The 23,922-nt window shown below is 45.2% G+C and overlaps 1 protein-coding gene across 1 annotated transcript in view; it reads right to left on the reverse strand.

The window, feature by feature from the left end:
* Positions 1 to 23,922, reverse strand: part of kcnh2b (potassium voltage-gated channel, subfamily H (eag-related), member 2b) — a 1,340,040-nt gene that overhangs the window by 696,429 nt on the left and 619,689 nt on the right. The gene's annotated exons all lie outside the window — the stretch shown is intronic.

A 23,922-nucleotide genomic window follows, 5' to 3' on the forward strand; every position in this document is an offset into this window, starting at 1 on the left:
TCACAGGTGGCTTGCGTTTGGGACTGAGTGGCTGTGTTGCTGAGGCTGTCAGGACCTCACCCTGATCACCTGCGACTCGTCAGGACTCACAGCTGTGGTGCATCTGGATGGATTGGAACATGTTGGCATTTAAGACTGGAGTGCACAGTGTGTATTTGCCAGAGACTCGACCTTGTGACCAGACGGGTGAGATCGTCGTCTTGGGAGCCATCTCATCAACAGCGGATGCTGAGAACGTCCAGGTTTGATGCACAGTCTGTGAAAGAGGAGGGGGGTGAGGTCTCACGCTCGTCAGCACACTTCCTGAGGTACGTTAGATTTTGTGACTAACAGTTATACAGTCAGTAAATGTGGTGTCCCTCACACCTTATTGTATTGAGCTGTTTGTTAGTCATGTATCAGCTTCCACTGCGGTGGAGTTTTGTGAACTGGATGTTCCATGCCTGCAGGTTGGGAAGCTGATCAGTAATCAAGCCAGGAAGTGTTTGCTGTTTGTACACCTTTAAGTGTTCTGTGTGTAGAGTGTGGACTCACATAATGGTTCCTTCTTTCACAGACTCGGTTGTTGCGGCCACCTGGGGGGTGTCGGCGGGGTCCTTGGGTCCGAAACAGCTTCTGGCTCCGGACCGTTAGCGCTGCTGGGAGCGCACCACGCCAGGCCGCACCTTTTTGTTATTATCACTGTTATGTATTAAATTCAGTTAGCCTTTGAACCGTGCTCTGCTTATTTCATACTGGGTCCTTCAAACGCTGGTCAGTTCTCCGAGCTGCGTCCGACACATAACAGTAGTCTCTGGCCAAACATCACGGACCCAGCGGTAGCAGAGACGGTAACGCGCCGGGAAGGTGGCAGCAGACGTTCAGTGGTTATCCGGATCAGTTGCGGGGCTCTCCGCCCGGAAGGTGCGTGTTTGAGACCCATTACTGGATACTGATTTGTGCTCTCTTGCAGCCGTGTTCCTGTGTTGTGCCTTATCCGTGGGTCGTGGTGGAGTGTGACTGGCGACGGCTTCGCGTCACACTCCGACCGGATAAGAGGTGTAAACGGGAGCTGCAAGAGTGCGTTTGTAATGGGTTCACGCGCACGGCGGAGCTCTGTTAGCACGGGTCGCTGGGCTTCCTGTGTTACAGTCGTAGCCCCGTTTCCCCGGACAAAGGTAACTACTGCGTCTGTTGTATCAGCTCCGGCGTTATTTAGTTGAGCACATTTTGGTTGTGTGTTGCACTCAGCTGCGCACACAAAAGCAGCTCGTTTGTTTTTTTCTGTCGCCAAAGGGGTTTTTTCATTTTTAGCACTCTGGTTCCCCCTTGTGGTGACTGAATCACGTTACCGTCAAGCTTTTGAGTAGGAACAGGTGTGTTCCATTTGGTTGAGCTTGACGGTATAACTCCCTGATTTGTTTTGTGTTAGTTCATTTTGTGTGGGTGTTTTTTGAGTTGGTTTTTGTGTGGGCTTTTATTTTTTGTTGTCCACTATTTGTCTGGGGGTGTGACCCTGTAGCCTTTGCAAAAAAAAAAAAAAACAGGGACCCAAACAACTGTGTGTTGGTCTGTTTGTTTTTTCTTTTGTTTTTTTTTGTTTCACATCCCCAGGGTTGGATGGAACGGTCCCCTGGGGGGGTGATGGGGTTGGTACTTGGGTTTTTTTCTTTTTGTTTTTTGTTATGCCCTCTCTTCTCCTCTGACTCCAGCCGGGTGTGCCGTAGTGTCGGCATTGCTGGAGGGGTGCAGTTAGGTTGTGCTGGGCGTTTCCCAGGTGGCCTCTGCACCCGGGAGGGGAGGGGGGGGTTTGGGGTATTTTTTTTGTTTCCCCCCCCCCAGTTTCCGCCCTCAGGGTTTGACTGTGGTGTCCTCTGGGGGGGAAAGGGCGTTGGGTCCATCTAGCCGTGGACGGCCGGGGCTGGGTCCATTAGTCATGAGGGGAGGCGTCTCCTGGGGTTGACGAGTGGTCCTCTGGGGGGCGCTGGTAGTCCCAGTGGGTGACGTTGGATCCCAGAGGGACCTCGGCCGTGGTTATTACTCCTGGAGCTGGCGGGTGGCCCTCTGGGGGGTGTTGGTCCCTACGTGTCGTTTGGGGGGGAGGAGGGGGGGTATTTTGGCATTTTTGTTTGTGAGCTCAAATTTGGGTTGTTTTTCTTTTCCCCCCTTCCCTAGGGTTTGATGGAACAGTCCTCTGGGGGGGGGGTGTTTTAGTATTTTTGTTTGTAGGCTTGGGTTGGGTTGTTTTTCCTTTCTCCCCTTCCCTGGGGTTTGATGGGACGGTCCCCTGGGGAGGGGGGGGGGTGTTTTGGTTGTTTTGTTTTATGACTAATCACACATGTTTGGTTAAAGGCTGACCGCACAGGTGTAGGAACTCCTGGCCACACCTGTGCTAAGACTGTCAGAAACAAGGGCAAAGATGCAGCCAGTTCAACCAGTCTGTTGGAGGATGAACGCAGACGCGGTTTCCAGCCATGGTCCCTGGAGGGGGGTGTTTCTCCTGGGCCAGGTGTGTGTGGTCGCCGGGAGGCTTCCCGTGAGGGTGGGGTACTGTTATATGGCTGGGGGGGCCTGGCTGCCGGTTTGTTTGTCTTTTGGTTTCCTCACAGGTGGCTTGCGTTTGGGACTGAGTGGCTGTGTTGCTGAGGCTGTCAGGACCTCACCCTGATCACCTGCGACTCGTCAGGACTCACAGCTGTGGTGCATCTGGATGGATTGGAACATGTTGGCATTTAAGACTGGAGTGCACAGTGTGTATTTGCCAGAGACTCGACCTTGTGACCAGACGGGTGAGATCGTCGTCTTGGGAGCCATCTCATCAACAGCGGATGCTGAGAACGTCCAGGTTTGATGCACAGTCTGTGAAAGAGGAGGGGGTGAGGTCTCACGCTCGTCAGCACACTTCCTGAGGTACGTTAGATTTTGTGACTAACAGTTATACAGTCAGTAAATGTGGTGTCCCTCACACCTTATTGTATTGAGCTGTTTGTTAGTCATGTATCAGCTTCCACTGCGGTGGAGTTTTGTGAACTGGATGTTCCATGCCTGCAGGTTGGGAAGCTGATCAGTAATCAAGCCAGGAAGTGTTTGCTGTTTGTACACCTTTAAGTGTTCTGTGTGTAGAGTGTGGACTCACATAATGGTTCCTTCTTTCACAGACTCGGTTGTTGCGGCCACCTGGGGGGTGTCGGCGGGGTCCTTGGGTCCGAAACAGCTTCTGGCTCCGGACCGTTAGCGCTGCTGGGAGCGCACCACGCCAGGCCGCACCTTTTTGTTATTATCACTGTTATGTATTAAATTCAGTTAGCCTTTGAACCGTGCTCTGCTTATTTCATACTGGGTCCTTCAAACGCTGGTCGGTTCTCCGAGCTGCGTCCGACACATAACAGGACCAATGTACTACAAATAACATAAGTTGTCGTGCGGTAAGCATGTTATTGTATTATTAGTGTAGGAACACTGTTGGCCACTGGTTACCAGGGATGGTCTGAAACACAGTTAACACAGCTGTTAGCTGTGCTCCAAATGTCTTTGTGTTGTTAATTTCTTTTCTTTTCTTATATTATACAGACAGTTGCAATGATTCGATTTCTTGAATTAACTCTTGTATTCAAAAGTGTTTTGCAGAGGTGTGTACTGTTGAGCTGTGGTGGTGGCATGCATAGGCACATCCCCCATCCACCTTTGGATTTCTCCAGTTCAGGGACTTGTACTTGGTCATTATCGGCTGTTGATGAAGTGGTTTCACATCAACTATTGTCCTGCTATCTGACGGGATTAAATTGAGTGAACCTTCTTTCTTGTACTTATATATCTGTCATGCAGGGCAGTTTTATACTCACAGAAAATTCACTCATTGACCTGAAAATATCCATTATCAATAACAAAGGCTCAGTTTTTAATGTAAAGATAAAATGTTTTATTCTTCTTCTTCTTCTCTTATTGTCTGGCAATGTTCATCCTAATCCAGGTCCCTCGCTCTCTCTGAAACATATTGACACCCCTAAAAGTTTCAGAGCCAGATCAGGCCTTGGCATCTTACATTTAAATGGCAGGAGCCTGCTTCCTAAAATTGATTTAGTACGAATTTGGGCACAAACAATGGAACCTGATAACCTTGTGTTGTCCGAGACTTGGTTAAGTAAATCAGTCTTGGATTATGATATTGCTATTAACAGTTGCAATGTTTTCAGTTGAGATCATCCCATGAAAGGCAGAGGTGTAGCCATTTATATAAAAAAGTTTAATGTGACTGCCCTCTGTATCTATTAGCAAGCAGTTTGAATTTCTGGCATTGAAACTTGAAAAACAACAGAGACAGTCCCTCACATTTATGGGCTGTTACAGGTCCCCCTCAGCCTGCTGCGTGGTGCTAAGTTCTTTAAATAATTGCACTTCAGGCCAAACCCTGGTGAGCTAGTACTAGTGGGGAACCTAAACCTTGATAGGTTGTCTTCAGATTCAAAATTCTGTGACTCACTGGATCTTAAACCCCCATCACACACAGGCCGAATGAGGCCAACTTGTGTCAGAATGACACATCCGGCCACAGTCGGGAAGTGTTGAGGTGCGGCCTGAAGAGGGACGGACAGCAGTCTTAGGGCAGTCTACATATTTGGTCCCCTTCGCTTGGCTATCCCAAGTGTATTGCATAGTTCAAAACATTCTTGACACGATCGAGATGGGATGTCCATCTCACGCAGGCTATGTGCACTTTATGCACCATCTGATCACAATCTACATATTCTGACAGTGTCATAACAGCATCTGAAACGATCTGATCGTGGTTGATTGAGCTCTTAGATGGATTAGTCATGGAAAAGCCTGCAGGCATGCTGTGCCACGTAAGTACACCTCCAATGGACACCGGCCAGGGAGGGCAAAGGAAATGTTGATATGTAATAACATGTATGTGGCACGCATTCATCATGTGCAGTGTATGTGAACAAACAGTACGTAATCAAACCGAAAGCACCGTGTGCCACTGCAGGTCAACATCGCCCAGCGCATGCAGCTGCAGATCTGAATGTGTTGTTATATCCATGTTATTTCCATCATGTCCTTACAGTACAGATACGCTTCCATTCCCTCCCATAGGCAAGAAATTTATGTGAAATATTGTGCAAGTCATAGCTGTTACACGTGCGCTGCGCAGCGTCAGTGTGTCGTGCGCGTCAGGAGGCTCGGTGCAGCACTCCACAACGCAGCTAAACAGCATGATACCGCTATAACACAGGTATTATTACATGTTCACCTCCTAACTCTGTAGCAGGTATGATGTGGAACTGTTTCCGCAGCCCATGACAACATAAATAAACATGCAATGACCTCCGGTACCCCCGAAGTGTTTCACAGAGCAGCGCAGACAGCAGCAAGGGACCACATCATGTGGTGAAGTCCCTTTCACCCGGCTGCACCCTGTGCTGGCAACAATGATTGCCTCACAACTGCATCATCCACCTCTGCATAAATAAATCCCATGTGAAGCGCCGTACCGCACAGTAATTCAGCTGCAGTTGTGTGGAGATGCGTATCAAGTACGCTAAAATGGCCACAAGTAAAGGAAAAAGAAAATAGTGGATTTGCAAAAAAAAAGTTACAAAAAGAAAGAAAAAAGTTTGCTGGCTGCATCTGAAGAATGCTGCATGCATGGGGAAAGTTGGCACACTACCAGCACAGATCAGCAGCAGTTATAAAGTCCAGCAGGATGAATAAAATCAAGCAATGCAAGTATATACTGATCAAACACCTAAAGGCATTTTTCGGTGGACTGTACAACAGCAGGCGATCACTGACAGTTGTCAGCCTTTTTGTGTGTGCACTCTGGATTGACAGCTCCAGGGTTCTCGCGTGCACGTGCGCCCCATGTGTGTACGTGGAGTGGCTCCTTCAGCCATTATGAACACACATACATGCAGCTGAGCAAACATTTCAGCCACACAATTGCACGCCGGTTTCATCACCTGTTCTACACATGCATTTGAGCGTGCACCCCCATGTGCATGTGTAGCGGCTCTTTCAGCCATTATGAACACACACACACACACACACACACACAGCTGAGTGACCATTTCATCGGGCTACACACTTTGTGGTTGCTCACCTACGCATGCACACGCGCACATGTGCCCTACGTGTGCTCGTGCAGAGGCTCGTTCAGCCATTATGAATGCACACACACACACAACTGAGTGACCATTTCATCTGGCCACACACTCGTATGCTGGTTGATCACATGTTCTATGCACGCACACACCTGCCTACTCATGATGTGAGGTCATTGGGTGCTGAGAATGTGAGGATGAGCAAAGATGTGATTGTGTGGGTGAGTGAGTGAGTGGATGACAGCTCCAATGTCGACGACGTCTGACAGCAGTCTGTGTCATCTGACTGTTGTCTAAATATGTTTGGGCTGCATCCTGAAGGTGTGCACATACCAGTCTGGCTGTGTTCTGACATGGCTGACGACGCCTCTATCCCTCCCAACTGTGTCCAGATTATGGCCATTTTTGCCGTGTCAGCCTGGTTCCTGCACATTCTTGCTTTGTGTGATGGGGGCAGTCTAACTCGGCCCAACATCTCACCTCTAGATTATTGCTCCTCGATTTAATAATAATAAATGCCCCCACAAGTGTTCTGATGTTGGGGTCTTTAGGAACGATTTGCATGACCATTGTGCAATTGCAGTAGCCAGGAATATCAAACTCCCCAAAATTAAACCACACATTTTATTTAAAAGGGATTTTAAGCATTGTTTATGAACAGACTTTCTTGTATGATCTATTTTTTGAGTGGAACCGAATTTCTCTCTTTGCTGATATTGAGTTGGCCTGGCATTTTTTTTTTTTATATTATGATGAATTCTTGAAGCTAATTACATCCCCAATTCAAATGAACTTGGGATGTTGTGTGAAATGTAAATAAACACAGAATACAATGATTTGCAAATCCTCTTTAACATATATTCAATTGAATACACCACAAAGACAAGATATTTAATGTTCAAACTGTTAAACTTTATTGTTTTTGTGCAAATATTTGCTCATTTTGAAATGGATGCCTGCAACATGTTTCAATAAAGCTGGGACAGTGGTATGTTTACCACTGTGTTACATCACCTTTCCTTCTAACAACACTCAATAAGCGTTTGGGAACTGAGGACACTAATTGTGAGTGTCATGATTGGGTATAAAAGGAGCATCCCCAAAAGGCTCAGCTGTTCACAAGCAGAGATGGGGCGCGGATCACCACTTTGTGAACAACTGAGTGAAAAAGTATTCTAACAGTTTAAGAACAATACTTCTCAAAACAACATTTGTGGACTTAATAAGCAATCTGGGTTTAACTTTTGACCATTTATGGATAAGTTTTTTGTATATATGAATTGACAAGATGTGAAGATTAATTTGATTGGACCTTGATTGTTTTGGTTTTGTTTTTTTTCTCTTTTTTATTGTTTCTCATTTTATATATTTTTGAAGGCATATTTGATTTCTGTATATTGTGTTTGTTGATCAGCCGAGTCTCGAACCTGCGGTGAAGGAGTTTCAAAGCACATGCTTTAACTGCTACGCCAACATAAGGATCTCCCCCTCTAGCTGCCACCTTATCGTGGTGGGGGAGTTTACGTACCCGGATGATCCTAGGAGCTATGTTGCCGGGGGCTTTGTGCCCCTTGTAGGGTCTCCCAAGGCAAACAGGTCCTAGGTGACGGGTCAGACTAATGGCAGTTCAGAAGCTCCATGACCAGTAAAAAATCAAGGACCGAGACGTCGCCCGGTATGGCGGAGCCGGGGCCCCACCCTGGAGCCAGGCCTGGGGTTGGGGCTCGCGCGTGAACGCCTGGTGGTCAGGCCTTAGCCCATGGGGCCCGGCCGGGCTCAGCCTGAAAAAGCGACATGGACCTGCCCTCCTGTGGGTTCATCACCTGCAGAGGGGGCCATGGGGGTCGGGTGCAGAGAGGATTGGGTGGCGGTCCAGGGTGGGTGGCCCGGCGGCCCGGTCCATGCTCACAGCCCCTGGCTGTTGGGACGTGGAATGTCACGTCGCTGGGGGGGAAGGAGCCTGAGCTTGTGCGGGAGGTTGAGAGATACCGACTAGAGATAGTTGGGCTCACCTCCACGCACAGCTTGGGCTCTGGTACCCAACTCCTGGAGAGGGGCTGGATGCTTCATTTTTCTGGCGTTGCCCATGGGGAGAGGCGGAGAGCTGGGGTCGCATTGCTTATTGCTCCCCAGCTCAGTCGCCATGTGTTGGAGTTCACTCCAGTGAACGAGAGGGTCGCGTCCCTACGTGTTCGGGTCGGGGACAGGTCTCTCACCGTTGTCTCGGCCTACGGGCCGAGTGGCAGTGCAGAGTACCCGACCTTCTTGGAGTCTCTGGGAGGGGTACTAGATAGCACTCTGACTGGGGACGCCGTTGTTCTCTTGGGGGATTTCAATGCCCACGTGGGCGGTGACAGTGAGACCTGGAGGGGGGTGATCGGGAAGCACGGTCTCCCCGATCTGAACACGAGTGGTGTTCAGTTGTTGGACTTCTGTGCTAGTCACAGTTTGTCCATCATGAACACCATGTTTGAGCACAAGGGTGTCCATAAGTGCACGTGGCACCAGGACACCCTGAGCCGGAGGTCAATGATCGACTTTGTAGTCGTATCATCTGACCTTTGGCCACGTGTCTCGGACACTCGAGTGAAGATAGGGGCAGAGCTGTCGACCGATCACCACCTGGTGGTGAGTTGGATCCGCTGGGAGGGGTGGAAGCCGATCAGACCTGGCAGGCCCAAACGTATCGTGAGGGTCTGCTGGGAATGACTGGCGGAACCCTCTGTCAGTGAGGTCTTCAACTCCCACCTCCGGGAGAGCTTCTCCCAGATCCCGGGGGAGGTTGGAGACATGGAGACCGAGTGGACCATGTTCTCCACCACCATTGTCGATGCGGCCGCTCGTAGCTGCAGTTGCAAGGTCTCTGGTGCCTGTTCCGGTGGCAATCCCCGAACCCGTTGGTGGACGCCGGAAGTAAGGGATGCCATCAAGTTGAAGGAGTCCTACTTATCTTTGTTGGTAGGTGGGACCCTGGAGGCAGCTGACAGGTACCAGCAAGCCAAGCGTGCCGCAGCCCATGCGGTCGCAGAGGCAAAAACTCGGGTCTGGGAGGAGTTCGGGGAGGCCATGGAGGAGGACTATCGGTCGGCCTCGAACAGATTCTGACAAACCGTCTGACGCCTCAGGAGGTGGAAGCAGCTCTCCACCAGCACTGTTTACGGTGCGGGTGGGTAGCTGTTGACCCTGACTGAGGATGTTGTCGGGCGGTGGAAGGAATACTTCGAGGATCTCCTCAATCCTATCATCACGTCTTCCGAAGAGGAAGCAGAGACTGGGGACTCAGAGGCGGACTTGTCCATTACCTGGGCTGAAGTCACTGAGGTGGTGAGAAAGCTCCTCGGTGGCAGGGCTCCTGGGGTGGATGAAATCTGTCCTGAGTACCTTAAGTCTCTGGATGTTGTGGGACTGTCTTGGCTGACACGCCTCTGCGACATCGTGTGGCGATCGGGGACAGTGCCTCTGGATTGGCAGACCGGGGTGGTGGTCCCTCTGTTTAAGAAGGGGGACCAGAGGGTGTGTTCCAACTATAGGGGGATCACACTCCTCAGCCTCCCCGGTAAGGTCTATTCCAGAGTACTGGAGAGGAGAATTTTACCGATGGTCGAACCTCGGATTCAGGAGGAGCAGTGTGGTTTTCGTCCTGGTCACGGACCAGGTTTGCTGGTCCACACTGGACCAGCTCTACATGCTCCATCGGGTGCTCGAGGGTTCATGGGAGTTCGCCCAACCAGTCCACATGTGTTTTGTGGATCTGGAGAAGGTGTTCAACCGTGTCCCTCGGGGCACCCTGTGGGGAGTGCTCCAGGAGTATGGGGTCCGGGGTCCTTTGCTAAGGGCTATCCAGTCCCTGTACGACCGCAGCAGGAGCTTGGTTCGCATTGCCGGTAGTAAGTCAAACCTGTTTCCAGTGCACGTTGGCCTCTGCCAGGGCTGCCCTTTGTCACCAGTTCTGTTCATTATTTTTATGGATAGAATTTCTAGGCACAGCCAGGGTGTAGAGGGGGTCTGGTTTGGGAACCACAGAATATCGTCTCTGCTGTTTGCGGATGATGTGGTGCTGTTGGCTTCTTCAAATCAGGACCTTCAGCGTGCACTGGGGTGGTTTGCAGCTGAGTGGGAAGCATCCAGGATGAGGATCAGCACCTCCAAATCTGAGGCCATGGTTCTCGACCGGAAAAAGGTGCTTTGCCCTCTTCAGGTTGGTGGAGGGTCCTTGCCTCAAGTGGAGGAGTTTAAGTATCTCGGGGTCTTGTTCACGAGTGAGGGATGGATGGAGAGTGAGGTCGATAGATGGATCGGTGCAGCATCTGCAGTGATGTATCAGACCAATCGTGGTGAAGAGAGAGCTGAGTAGGGGGGCAAAGCTCTCGATTTACCGATCGATCTACGTTCCGATCCTCACATATGGTCATGAGATTTGGCTCATGACCGAAAGAATGAGATTGCGAGTACAAGTGGCTGAGATGAGTTTCCTCCGCAAGGTGGCTGGGCGCTCCCTTAGAGATAGGGTGAGGAGCTCGGTCACGGCTGGCTTGGGAATGCCTTGGGGTTCCCCCGGATGAGCTGGGGGAGGTGTGTGTGGATCGGGAGGTCTGGGCGGCTTTGCTTGAGCTGCTGCCCCCGTGACCCGACTCCGGATAAAGCAGAAGAAAATGGATGGATGGATGGATGGATGGATGGATGGATGGATGGATGGATGGATGGATGGATGGATGGATGGATGGATGGATGGATGGATGGATGGTGTTTGTTGATTTGTGTGGACCCCAGGAAGAATAGCTGAAGCTAATGGGGATCCAAATAAATAAACAATAAACAACCATCCAGATTGTTACCAGCACAAAGTTCATAAGCCAGCATCTGTGATGGTATGGGGGTGTCTTAGTGCCCATGGCATGGGCAACTTACAGTAGTGTTTAGAATAATAGTAGTGCTATGTGACTAAAAAGATTAATCCAGGTTTTGAGTATATTTCTTATTGTTCCATGGGAAACAAGGTACCAGTAGATTCAGTAGATTCTCACAAATCCAACAAGACCAAGAATTCATGATATGCACACTCTTAAGGCTATGAAATTGGGCTGTTAGTAAAAAAAAGTAGAAAAGGGGGTGTTGACTATAATAGCAGTGTAGCATTCAGTCAGTGAGTTCAGCAGTTTTGTGGAACAAACAGGTGTGAATCAGGTGTCCCCTTTGTAAGGATGAAGCCAGCACCTGTTGAACATGCTTTTCTCTTTGAAAGCCTGAGGAAAATGGGACATTCAAGACACTGTTCAGAAGAACAGCGTAGTTTGAATAAAAGGTGATTGGAGAGGAGAAAACTTATACGCAGGTGCAAAAATTATAGGCTGTTCATCTACAGTGATCTCCAATGCTTTAAAATGGACAAAAAAACCAGAGATGCATGGAAGAAAATGGAAAACAACCATCAAAATGGATAGAAGAATAACCAGAATGGCAAAGGCTCACCCACTGATCAGCTCCAGGATGATCAACGACAGTCTGGAGTTACCTGTAAGTGCTGTGACAGTTAGAAGATGCCTGTGTGAAGCTAATTTATTTGCAAGAATCCCCCACAAAGTCCCTCTGTTAAATAAAAGACGTGCAAAAGAGGTTACAGTTTTCCAAAGAACACATCAACTGGCTTAAAGAGAAATGGAGGAATATTTTGTGGACTGATGAGAGTAAAATTGTTCTTTGTGGGTCCAAGGGCCACAGACAGTTTGTGAGACGACCCCCAAACTCTGAATTCAAGCCACAGTTCACAGTGAAGACAGTGAAACATGGTGGTGCAAGCATCATGATACGGTCATGTTTCTCCTACTATGGTGTTGGGTCTATATATCAGATACCAGGTATCATTTACCAGTTTGGATATGTCAAAATACTTGAAGAGGTCATGTTGCCTTATGCTGAAGAGGACATGCCCTTGAAATGGGTGTTTCAACAAGACAGTGACCCCAAGCACACTAGTAAATGAGCAAAATCTTGGTTCCAAACCAACAAAATTAATGCCTCGCAGATGTGAAGAAATCATGAAAAACTGTGGTTATACAACTAAATGCTAGTTTAGTGATTCACAGGATTTCATAGCCTTAAGAGTGTGCATATCATGAATGCTTGGTCTTGTTGGATTTGTGAGAATCTACTGAATCTACTGGTACCTTGTTTCCCATGTAACAATAAGAAATATACTCAAAACCTGGATTAATCTTTTTAGTCACATAGCACTACTATTATTCTGAACACTACTGTACACATCTGTGATGGCACCATCAATGCTGAAAGGTACAGCCAGGTTTTGGAGCAACACATGCTGCCATCCAAGCAACGTCTTGTTCAGGGACGTCCCTGCTTATTTCAGCAAGACAATGCCAAGCCACATTCTGCACATGTTACAACAATGTGGCTTCGTAGTAAAAGAGTGTGGGTACTAGACTGGCCTGCCTGCAGTCCAGACCTGTCGCCCATTGAAAATGTGTGGCACAGTATGAAACGCAAAATACAAGAACGGAGACCCTGGACTGTTGAACAACTGAAGTCGTACATCAAGCAAGAATGGGAAAGAATTCCACCTACAAAGCTTCAACAATTTGTGTCCTCAGTTCCCAAACACTTATTGAGTGTTATTAGAAGGAAAGGTGATGTAACAGTGGTAAACATAGCACTATCCCAGCTTTTTTGAAACGTGCTGTAGGCATCCATTTCAAAATGAGCAAATATTTACACAAAAACAATAAAGTTTATCAGTTTGAACAGTGAATATCTTGTCTTTGTGGTGTATTCAATTGAATATAGGTTGAAGAGGATTTGCAAATCATTGTATTCTGTTTTTATTTACATTTTATACAATGTCCCAACTTCATTGGAATTGGGGCTGTAATAAACATGCTCCATTACTAAATTTGGAATAAAGGGCAGAATAATCCCTGGTTTTCCACCAAAATTGGAAAACATTTAAAAGAAAGGGACCATACCTGGTCCAAGGCATGAAAAACTAAAACAGGGAGATTGGATAAGATTTCATCAGCTCCGCAACAAATGCAACTTTTTAATTAAGAAGGCTAAATCTGAATATTATTCATCTAAAATCACAGAAAATTTAAAAAATCCCAAGACGTTTTGGAAGGTTGTGAGATCTGCTTCTAATGCTATGACTCCGCCCAATTTCTTGGTCAAAGATTCTACAAATCTGACTGATAAATGTGCCATGTTAAAATACTTTAATGAACATTTCATTAAAGCAGGACACTTGTATGATTCCCTCATCATTGATTAAAAACCAGCTTTAACTCATGAATCTGCTGGTGTAAGATGTCCTTCTGTTAATTGTTCATTTCATTTTAAACCTGTGCATGTTTCCAAGGACTGTAGGGCGCTGAAGATGTTCATTTCCAAAAGAAACTGGCTGGTCTTGATGGTCTGGATCCAATTTTTTTTTTTTTCCAAGTTGGCTGCACATCTGATTGTTGAGCCTCTAACTTGTATTGTTAATTTGAGACTAATCACGAAGAAGCTCCCTCAGTTTTTGAAATCTGCTTTTATCGTTGCACTGCTCAAAGTAGGTGAACCTTCAAATGGGAATAATTACAGACCTATTTCAAAATTATGCATCTTGGCAAAAGTATTTGAAAAGTTGGTCTCATTACTTGCAGGAAAATAACCAGGAAAATAACCACTGTGTCAGAGGGGAAACTAACAATGACAGTTGTCACGCACTGTACACAGCTCTGCACAGGGTGTAAGATAAGGCCCTAAACATGCTTTAGAAAACAGGCAAGGCATGTCATTAACTGTAATGTACAGTAAGAAAAGGAAGCAGAATTTAAGCAAAGAATGACAGGTTTGCTCTGATAATAACAGAATTCAGAGGGCTTATAAAGCTGGTAACAACAAAGCAGTGAGGCACTGACCATGATATTATGCACTCCATTTAATTAAGACTGAAGGGACGCTTCAGCAAACATAATCCAACACCTGCTGCCCAATTTAAAGGCACAGTTCGACATACTGTGAGAACTGTGTTGCCATGGTTGCAAAGATTAAACACAATGCTCTCAACGTGACTGCGCAGGTTTTAATTTCCAAAGCAAGTAATGCTAGTGATGCCCCTTGCTTACAAAAAAAGGTGTTCTTCCGTATAATCACCTGGTTCAGTCTGTGGCTGCACTCAAAACTAGTGGTCAACTCGTGATTTTTCAATTACCGATGCCAATATTTATAAAGCAGGGCATCTGAGAGCTCATATATTCTATTTAATTTATTTATACAGTGCCAAGAATTTACAGTGTATGCAAAAGTTTGTGCTCCCCTGATGATTTCCATGATTTTTCTTTATAAATCATTGGTTGTTTGGATCAGCAATTTCAGTTAAATATATCATATAGCAGATGAACACAGTGATATTTGAGAAGTGAAATTAAGTTTATAGGATTTACAGAAAGTGTGCAATATTTTTTTTTAATAAAATTAGGCAGGTGCATAAATTTGGGCACTCCTACAGAAAAAAAAAAACAAATATTTAGTCAATCCTCCTTTTGCAGAAATAACAGCCTCTAAATGCTTCCTATAGCTTCCAATGAGAGTCTGGATTTTGGTTAAAGGTATTTTATGTAACATCTCAGGTTTGTTGGTTTCTTAGCATGGACAGCCCGCTTAAAATCACACCACAGATTTTCAATAATATTCATGTTTCGGGACTGAGATGGCCATTCCAGAATGTTGTATTTGTTCCTCTGCATGAATGCTTTAGTAGATTTTGAGCAATGTTTAGGGTCGTTGTCTTGTTGAAAGATCCAGCCCTGACGCAACTTCAACTTTGTCACTGACTCTTGAACATTGTTCTCAAGAATTTTCTGATATTGACTGGGATCCATGTGACCCTCAACTTTAACAAGATTCCCAGTACCTGGACTGGCCACACAGCCCCACAGCATGATGGAACTGAACCACCTCCAAATTTTACTGTTGGTAGGAAGTGTTTTTCTTGGAATGCTGTGTTCATTTTCAGCCATGCATATTGCCCCTGGTTATGTCCAAATAACTCAATTTTAGTTTCATCAGTCCACAGCACCTTATTCCAAAATGAAGCTGGCTTGTCCAAATGTGCTTTAGCATACCTCAAGTGACTCTGTTTGTGGCATGTATGCAGAAAAGGATTCCTCTGCATTACAGCATCTCTTTGTGCAAAGTGCTGCAGAGGCACTATCTGCAGCAAGATCATGTTGTACGTCTTTGGAGCAGATCTGTGGGTTGACTATGACTGTTCTCACCATCCTTCGCTTCAGCTTATCTGAGATATTTCTTGGCCTGCCACTTTGGGTCATAACTAGTACTTCTGCGGTCTTCCATTTCCTGACTGTTCTCCTCACAGTGGAAACTGACAGCTAAAATTGTTATGTGTCGGACGCAGCCCGGAGAACCGACCAGCGTTTGAAGGACCCAGTATAAAATAAGCAGAGCACGGTACAAAGGATAACAGAGTTTAATAAACATAACAGTGATGTGATAAATATAACAAAAGAGTGCGCGGTCTGGCGTGGTGGATTACGGTGCGCTCCCAGCAGCACTAACGGTCCGGAGCCAGAACCAGTTCGGACCCAAGGACCCCGCCGACACCCCCCAGCTGGCCGCGACAAACCGAGTCTGTGAATGAAGAAATCATCATGTGAGTTCACACTCCACACACAGAGAGACCGCTCAAAGGTGTACAAACAGCAAACACTTCCTGGCTTAATTACTAATCAGCTTCCCACCCTGCAGGCATGGAACACCCTGTTCACAAACTCACTGCAGTGGAAGCTGATTAAAACGACTAACATAACAGCTCAATATAATAAGGTGTGAGGGACACCACATTTACTGACTGTACAAATGTTAGTCACAAAACCTAACGTACCTCAGGAAGTGTGCTGACGAGCGTGAGACCTCACCCTCTCCTCTTTCACAGACCATGCATCAAACCTGGACGTTCTCTGCATCCACTGATGATGAGATGGCTCTCGAGACGACGATCTCACCCGTCTGGTCACAAGGTCGAGTCTCTGGCAAATACACACTGTGTACTCCAGACTTAAATGCCACCATGTTCCAATCCGTGTAGATGCACCACAGCTGTGAGTCCTGATGAGCCGCACCTGATCAGCCTCAGGTGATCAGGGTGAGGTCCTGGTAACTCAGCCACACAGCCACTCAGTCCCAAATGCGCACCACCTGGAAGGAAAACCAAAAGACAGAAACAGAAGACAAACAAAAGCCAGCCAGGCACGCCAGCCACAACAAAAATCTCTGAGATAGCTTTTTGTATCCTTCCCCTAAACCATGATGTTGAACAATCTTTGTTTTCAGGTCATTTGAGAGTTGTTTAGAGGCCTCCATGTTGCCACTCATTAGAAGAGATGCAAAGAGGGTAAACATTTGCAAATGGCCACCTTAAATACCCTTTCTCATAATGGGATTCACCTGTGTAAGGAGGTCAAGGGTCAGTGAGCTTACCAAACCAATTTTGTCTTCAAATAATAAGTGCTAAATGTATTCAAACCAATAAAATGACAAGGGTGCCCAGATTTATGCACCTGCCCAATTTTGTTTAAATAATTATTGCACACTTTTTGTAAATACTAGAAACTTCATTTCACTTCTCAAATCAGTGTGTTTGCCTGCTATATGATATATTTAACTGAAATTTCTGATCCAGACAACCAATGATTTATAAAGGAAAATCATGAAAATTATCAGGGGTGCCCAAAGTTTTGCATACAACTGTTATGTGTCGACGCGGGTTGAGGAGCGGACCTGCGTCTGACAGAACCCAGCGCTAAAATAACCAGAAAGCGGTTCCAATAACAAAAACAATTTATTGAGTCTCCCTCTGGTGCTAAACAAAGTGTAGAAACTAAAACAGCGTCATTCTGGTGGAGTGAAGGCTGGCACACTCTCCAGCGCCCAAAAGGATCGAAGCCCGGTGCTTCTGGACTCACTGTTACCGCCAAACACCCCCCAGGTGGACACGACAAACCGACTCTCTGTGAAGGATAGAAGAGGTGAGGTAAGTCAGCAGTTACAACCAATATCCTTCAAAAGACACACACTATCAGCAACACATTCAGGTCTGTATTTAAAGCTTTATGCAAATGAGCAGCTTCTCACAAAAGGTGGAGGATCACTTGTCCGCACGCCACAGCAGTGAGAAGCAAGCTGCACAATTCTCATCACAATTCAAATCTACTGCGTAACAAAATACCAAGTTACTATCAACAAGTAGTCAAACAATTAATCACCTCTGATGTGTGCTGACAGCATGTGTCCCTCACCCTTCCTGCTTCACAGGCTCGATGTGTCAAACCCAGGCGCGGTCCTCAGCGTCTCACAAACGAACATCACAAGGTCGAGTTCCCGGCAATTCTGCCTGAATCACACATGGCTTAAATGCAGAACGCCATCTAATTATCTGCTTCAGCTGAAAGTCTTTAAGGTTGCATGTGAGCACCATCCACAGGTGCTGCACATGATGTTGATGAGGGTGGAGGACTCTTCAGCCAGCACCTTCTCCACAGACAAATCAGTTTTCATGCCACCTGGAGAGCAAAGAAAAGAAAAGAACAACAAAATGTCCAGCCACACCCCCCCCAACACACAACAACTGTAGCTGTGTTGAAATCAACATTTATTCAATACTGCTTCTGTCTGCATTGTCTCTGTTCAAATCTTGCTTTTTTTTCTGTCTGGTAACATTGTATCCAGGATTGGCATGCTGAACATCCATTTTGAAGCATCAATTTCCACTGTTTTAAGGCATCTGCCTGTATGTAAATTGACACGAGTCATGCTAGCACCATTCCAGAAGCTGCATCGACAAGCCTACTTGTAACTTGTGACTGCAGATAAAAAAACAAAAAAACAATTGGCCAGTGTGCAAGATATAGATCAAGATTGATTATCAGAAAAATAAAAAAATAAAAATAAGCATTTAATCAGCCCGATTAATTGTCCACCATTCCATTACTATTCCTGAAATCATGTATCTTTTTCAGTATTTCTGAAATGAGTTTGCTGCACTGGATAAGCCTTAAAGCTTGAAAGAGAAAGGAAAACTGGTCCTGTTGCCATGATTTGAGGACCTGAGGCTGCAAGGAATGTAGTTTCACTGTGCTGTGCGTGTGTGTGTGCTGCTTTATTGCTGGACTGTCAACCAGCTTTGTTTTATAAGCTTTGTGATGGAAAACAGAGTGTAGAAGAGCCCACAGACAGACAGGCCGTGCTCCAGTCACACACACATGCACACCGTAGTCACATGCACATTTATCTTCTGACTCTTTGGCTTTCTTGTCTTGTTCCTTTTCTCCCTGAATCCATCTATTCTCCCTGCTCATCTATTTCTCAGTGGGCACAAAGTGAGCCTAGCATAGACGGTCTTGTTTATCTGCACACATGCACAAAGAAAATTGTTTTTAAAACTATTAACTTTGTTGAAATTTCTCAGCATGTTTGGTTTGACTTGTATCTATCTGTATCACCGTATGCTTGTACTGTACACTTGCACAAAAATTTGGATGAGTCTAAGTTAGGGTTGCCAACCGTCCCTTGAAAAACGGAATCATCCCTTATTTGGAAATAAAAGTGTGCGTTCCATATTGACCTGAAACGGGATGCAGTTTGTCCCATATTTCTGTGAGAATCAAAAAGTCTGTAAAATGTCAATGGAATTGACTGGCGCTTTATATGGAAACTTACGGTAAATTTGATCCCAGCCTCTGTCCTGCTTTTCACCAATGAGCTGACAGACACGAGTTGACGATACAGAATCACTCTTATCTCATTGGTCGAGGGACATCTGCTCGCAAAAAGATACCTACGTCATGAGCCGACGATGGTTGCTGGACGACAATAACAAATCAGCATGGCTTATATCGATACAGACACCGACACTGGCACTGCAGATATGCCTACGGACAGCAATGTCTGTAACGTCGTTACTACTCCTCCTAAAAAAAAAAAAAAACTAAACAAAAAAGAATGCAAAAATACAGGGGAGAATGAGAAAAGGAAATTGGCTGGGTGGAAAAGGTGCGCGACAACAGTATTGTTTACTTTTCAGACTTTATTTTTTGCACTTTTTATTACACTAAATGTGTAAATGTGCACTGTTACATTGTTTTGCACTGTTACATTGTTTTGGATGATGCAAATTTTCTATTGTTTTTTTTTTTTGTTAATTTATACAATTTAACTTAAGCAATAGCACTACAGAGATTTATTTTTAAAGAAGACAGAATGCTCATATTGAAATTCTGAGTGAAAATTTATTTTGCACTAAAAATAAATTGCTAAATAATAATTTGTTTTCCACATGTTCATATCAGAACAAATGCATGTATGCATCTACCTAAATTCAGGGTCAAGTCAACAGTCAAATGGTTAAAAATTGTTTCACACAGACGCTGGGAAGGGTGAAGGCAATGGTCAGTCGGCCGGTCGGCCCTGGCGGTGAGGTGTCCCTTATTTATTTTTCAGAGAGTTGGCAACCCTAGTCTAAGTGCTCACAACTTGGGTTGCCACCAATTTGAAATGAAAATAAAGGCCACCCCCACGGCTTCTCGGGACCACTACTACCACCCAAGGAGTCCTATATTTAATTTTGAAAAAAGCATTCAGTCATACTTAAAGCTTTAAGTGCTTCATTAACACAAAACTGTTCATGATAAACTGCACAGTCACTGAAATGTGCAATGATAAATATAAATATTAAGGAAAACAGACCAATAATTTTAATCTTTAAAGTGAGGACATTTTTACTTTAAGAGAAAAAAAAAAAAAAAAAAACCTACAGTTTGCCTTGTACCCATTGCCACGAACGCTGTGGAGCCAGGGGTTTGACTTGTCCCACTCACATCTGTACATTTGTAAATGTTTTTGCTTCTTTGAATGTGGTGGAGTTTTCTTGCTACAGGACCCTACACAAGGTACAGAGATGACATTGGCAGCCCTTAATTCCTGTGTTTTATTGTGTTCATTATTCATTTTTGATGAGTGTGTGAGGAACATTTATGAAAATACGGAACAATTTACATCCCGTATTGATTCAATGTGGGACACAACAATTAACTGTCAAATGAAGGACAATTCTGTATTTTAAGGGATGGGTGGCAACCCTACTCACCACCCACTGGGCATTATTTTAAGGAGCACAACACGTTTTAAGGTATTACATTGTGTGGTCATTCAGAAAAAGAAAAATGGGCAATTTGTCATCTGATTTGCTAAAAGCTCTATAACGTGAAGATTTTTTAATTATTTCTTGTTTCTTTAGAAACAGACTCCCGTGACTTAGCTTAATATTTTTCCATATTGAGGAGACCACCACCATGAAGCAGTCATACAGATTCCTGCCCTTGGGGTGTGTTGGGTTCAGTGTTGCCACAGTTTCTTTGAAAAAGTAATCCAATTACTGATTACCAGTTACTTTATTACTTACTTTCAGCAGCTGCCGACAACACCCCGCCACCTCAACATGAAAATTACAACCAGTTTTGCCAATACTCACTTTATAGTCACACTTACTTGACTTCAATGAACATAAATATGTAAGGATTTGGGGTTTTGCTTATGTTTGTTTTATTTAGTGATTTTGCTTGATTGTGGTCTGTATGTGTCAATTCTCTTGTTGGTCTCTTTCCTGCTTGGGCTTTCTCTGTCCCTATCTCGCTTGTCAATCTCTTGGTGTTTGGTGGTGGGTGTTTTACTCTGTCTAGCCACACCCTTGTTCTGGTGCTTTCCACACACCTGTTCCCAGTGCTTAATTTGTAAAGTGGGAGGTCCTGGAGCGCAGAGGATGGGTGGCTCCGGTGCAGGAAAAAAAAAGAAGGGCGGGGGGGGGGCTTGCGAACAATGCTGTGCGTCACACTTAAAGTAAACTGCACACCCACACAAACATGCACACACACCTTCACAAATGACACTAACACCCTACCTTTTCCTCAAAAATTACTCTTTTACTCTTTTTTTACATTTATGTTTGCTGTCTGTCTCTGTACTTTTCTGCCACTTTTGTGCTCTTTTTCATACTTTCCCTCATTTGAAAAGTCACCGAACGCACTTTACCGTAATATATGCAACATATAGCATACTGTTGGAGAGCACGGATTCTTGGCTTGCTGTCAATGTTGAAATTTTTCAGATTGAGGGCTTACATGAGAACTTACGGTAATGAGAATCAGCGGTGCACTAGTGTGAAACTTCCGTGTTTTTCCTCTGCGTTATGACATCACAGGCTATGTTTACCGTAATACACCATATATCATTGGAAAGCCCTTGGTGTTAGCTTTACAATGCCCTTTGAATCATTCGGATTGGACAAACTATGGTGGAGTTACGGTAAAAAAAAATATGCATATGGAAAATATGGCGTGGGCACCATCGCCGTAGATAAATGGATAAATAGCTGGTGGAGCCAACGTCAGAGGTTCCGGGGCGCGCTCCGGCTTGCTTCCCCTCAAATTAAGCCCTGCCTGTTCCTAATCTGTAGCTCATCACTGGGGTGTATATAAACTCCACTGGTTGCACTTGTCTCTCGCCAGATTGATGAGCCTTGTGCCTGCTCTCCAGCTCCAGTAAAATATTTTAATCTAGAGAGCTTTGTGGTTGAGTTGTGCAACTGTGTCCAGCAATTCCTGTCCACCATGCCTGATAAAATATTTATTTTATAAAAAATAATATAAAGACATCTTTCTCTGCCCCTGACCAAGGCAGCATCTCTACATCTGGATTTGGTCCCCGGGTGCCAGACTGTGGCAGCTCACTGCTTCTAGTTGTTGGATTGTGTCTAACTGTAATTAGGATGGGTTAAATGCAGAGGGCAAATTTCTTTGTATGCATGTACAAAGACAATAAATGTTCTATTTTATTCTAGTCTAATTCTGGCCAATCTTGTCACTCCCAAAGAGAATCGCAACATCTTAAGCTCTGCCACCTCCAGGTCTGTGTCCTGTCTTTTTGTTAGTGCCACTGTCTCTTAGCCATACAACATAGCTGGTCTCACTACTGTCTTGTAGACTCTTGAAACTATTCTTCAGTCACAAATAACACAGTCACATAACACGGAAAAAACAGAACTGGCAAACCTGGAAAAATTCCAGTTGCTGTCGGGAGGGACAGACAGTCAGACAGCCGTGTACGGATGCATATGATCCCACGGCAACCACGTGAGAGGTGTGATACTACATTGCACACACACAGCAGCGGAAACAATTAATTGTTGTAGAAATGTGCATAAATTGACAAAAATGTGTACAGAACAAGTAATGAGAGTGCACAGAACATTATAGGAACAATGAATGTACTGTTTAAATGTAAGACATTCATGTTACTAGTAATGATGTGTAATTGATGCCTGATGACTTGACAGTCATTGTGTTTTGTCTGCTAAAACATTTAATTCCTGTAAAAATAGCAGACAATGCAAGAATTATTGTCCTTCTGTTCCTTTATGTTCTTGAACCATACCCATGAATGTAAACAAGGAATTAATGAACTGACATGAATGAGTTGATGCACTCTTATCATGAGCACATCTGCTGGCTCTGCACATCCAGCTGTCACTGCCCAATCCGGGCACCAAAGGTCACCACATTATGTGAACTATAACTCATGTGGTGGATGTGATATTTGGCTTGCCAGCTGCCTGCTCACATGATCAGATGGATACTTTCACATGGGGCAGTCTGGCTGACAGTGTCTGCAGTGCACTCTAAGACATAGCTGAATGCATTCCAAAGGTGATATGCGTTTTAATTTTTTACCATCTCATGAGAGCATGCCGTAACATGTGCATCACGGTAATGTGTTGAGAGGTGATGTTCTTCATGGCACGATATGTGTTCTCCAGCTGTGAGTAGCGATGACACAGTGGTCAGCTGCAGCGGCTCTCCGGCGACATGCTCACTTGTCCTGAGAAACTCACAGCTGGAGAACACATATCGTGCCATGAAGAACATTCCCTCTCAACACGTGTTGGCATGCTCTCATAACATGGGGAAAATTAAAAACAAATATCACCTTTGGATCATCCCCAGTCATGTCTCAGCGCTCACGGCGCTGACCAAGCAGCCAGGCTGGGCCATCTGAAATTATCCGTGTGATCAGACAGCCGGTGAGGGTAATCATCATGCCGGTGAGGCATGACACACTCAGACGCCATTTGTGTTGCTTGGGGGTGGACACAACACACTGACCACCCTTTGAGCTTTCGAACACCCGGACTGTAGCTCGAATGTGGTTGTCTGGTCTCTACTTTCATGCTGGAAGTGCAAAAGGCCCTGCATTTTCTAAGTGCCCTGCGAGTGGTATTGGATGTTCATGGGTGGTATTTTGACTCCAACCGAGAGTTGGTCGAATGGGTACTTGCCCGCCATTCATCGTCATTCGACAGCTGGTGCAAAGACTCCATGTTTCTGCCAAAGTCTAAGTTAATAAATTAAATAATGCTGAAAATGTTAAAAACACATTAATATTTAATGGACATAGCATTTACTCGTCTTCAAAAATGACACACAGTAGTTTTTAATCCAGTGAAGCAGGCCATTTTTCTGTCATCCTAACAGTTTTGTTTGTTTGTTTGTTTGTTTTTTCAACATTTTTGAGTGGGATTGCATGACATTTCTTTTTAAACAATATAACACCTAATTGCCTTGTTTGAACAAGAGCTGAACCTGGCCTGATTTGTCAAACCTGCTCTTTGAAATGAAAAACTTTGTGAATCATTTAGCCCCTTTTCGCTGACTCTGTGCCCCTCCTCCTCTCCACCCCTCCTCCTCTGCTCTCTCTCTGTGTCTCTCTCCCTCCC

This window comes from Thalassophryne amazonica, chromosome 1, assembly GCF_902500255.1.
Source record: "Thalassophryne amazonica chromosome 1, fThaAma1.1, whole genome shotgun sequence".
NCBI classification, from domain to species: domain Eukaryota; kingdom Metazoa; phylum Chordata; class Actinopteri; order Batrachoidiformes; family Batrachoididae; genus Thalassophryne; species Thalassophryne amazonica.